Below are 2,077 nucleotides of genomic sequence, written 5' to 3'. Positions count from 1 at the left end.
TTGTGCACCAGTAGCAAACCACATGTAGCTTTCTTAAGCTATTCTTTTCTTCCGTTGCAAATGTACTTAATCGCCAATGGCCATCAAAGTTCTCGCCATGGTGATAGGACAACACTAAAGGAACTCCTATTTGGACCTTAGGTAAGGGATACCAGCTAACCAGTGCAGCTGACAAACGTTAGTGAAATACTAGGAGCGGGTATACTTAAGAACAAACAAACAAGGAAGAATCCAGATTTTCTTATTTGAAAATTTTGATTTTTTTGGGGAATTGTGAATAAATGTTAAGAAATAAATATTGTTTGAAAATCCAATAATTTTTTGAAAAATTCTATTTTTGAAATTTCAATGTTTTTGAAAAGAGTAAACATTTTTGGAAACGCGAACATTTTCTGAATTGCGAGAACAAAACTTTGAAACGAAGAATAATATGAAAATCAGGAAAAAATTAAACATGTGACACTTTCTGAATTTAGTCAAAAAAATGTTACCAAGAACAAATTGAATACCTGGAAGAAATACGAACATTGTTTCAATACGTGAACAAAAACTTTAAAAGGCACACATTTTTTGAATCTATGAACAATTTTTGAAACTCCAAACAAATTTTGGAGAAGGCGAATATTTTTTCAAATTTCTAAATTTCTTTAATTTATTAAATAAAAATGAAAACAAGAACATTTTCTGAACTTTTTAACAATTTTTAAAAAGTACGAACATTTTTTAAATTCCCAAATATTATTGCATTTTGTGAACAAAATTTAGAAAATGGATTTTCCTTGGACTTTTGAACAACTTATGAAAAACGTATTTTTTTAAATGGACGATTTTTAAAAAAAAACACAAACAGTTCTTCAAAATAAACATAGAAAAAGAAACAGAACAAAGAGCAAACAAAATGAAACAGAAAAAAAAAAGAAAAAGGAAATAGGACAACAGAAAAAAGAAAAAAAGATTCAGGAACCTCCTAGAAGGTTCCCATAACCGTTAGAAACCAATACAAACAAGTACGCTAAGAAGCTAAAATGGCTGGCCCACTATGTTGCTCGCTCACTTACACAACAACTTGACGCAGCAGGCGTCAATTAGGAAATCCACAACAGAGAATGACCCTCTTATACTACAGTAGAACAACGCTTTGAAATCCCTTAACAAATATCATGGTAGCCCTCCAGCGCCTTCGCCAACTTTGGTCTTTCGAGTTGCTGCATGACACTCTTGGATAGCAAAGATGCATACTTTAGGTCAGCCGGGGGCCATCACTTTGCATGATTTAACAGATCTCTCGAACCCGATATGCATGCACACAAAGAACAACAATTTTGATCATGCGACACTTTCTTAATTTAGTAAATAAATGTTATCGAGAAAAAATTGAATACATGGAACAAATACGAACATTGTTTGAATATGTGAACAAAAAATTTGAAAGGCACGCATTTTTTGCATCTATGAACAATTTTCGAAACTCCAAAAAAATTGGAAAAGGCAAATATTTTTTAAATTTGTAATTTTTTATTTATGAACGAAAAATGAAAACAAGAACATTTTTTGAACTTCCGAACAATTTTGAAAAAGCATGATATTTTATAAATTCCCAAATATTATTGGAATTTCTGACCAAAATTGATAAAATGGAATTTCCTTGAAGTTTTGAACAACTTGTGAAAAACACAATCTTTTTTTTTGAAATTTACAAACATTTTTCTAAAACACAATCATTTTCTTGAAAATAAAACTAGAAAAAGAAACAGAACAAAGAACAAAGAAAAAGATAAACGACAAAAGAAAAAGTAAAGAAACCAAAAAAGGAAAAAAAAACTTTTTTTGGAACGTCCTAGAAATTTCACAAAACCGGTTGAAATCAATACAAGAAAACGTACGCTAAGGACCTAAAATAGGCTGGCCCACTAGGTCGCTCGCTGGCTTGGTCGACAACTTGATGCAACGAGCGTTAATTAGGAAATTCGCAACAGAGAGCGACACCGTTGTACTACAGGAGAACAACGACCTTGGTTTTCCCTTAACAAATCTCATGGTAGCCCTTGGTCAACTTTGGCCCTTCCAGTTGCTACAT

Source organism: Triticum dicoccoides, chromosome 7A (genome assembly GCF_002162155.2).
Source record: "Triticum dicoccoides isolate Atlit2015 ecotype Zavitan chromosome 7A, WEW_v2.0, whole genome shotgun sequence".
NCBI lineage: Eukaryota > Viridiplantae > Streptophyta > Magnoliopsida > Poales > Poaceae > Triticum > Triticum dicoccoides.
This window is presented reverse-complemented; position numbering follows the sequence as displayed.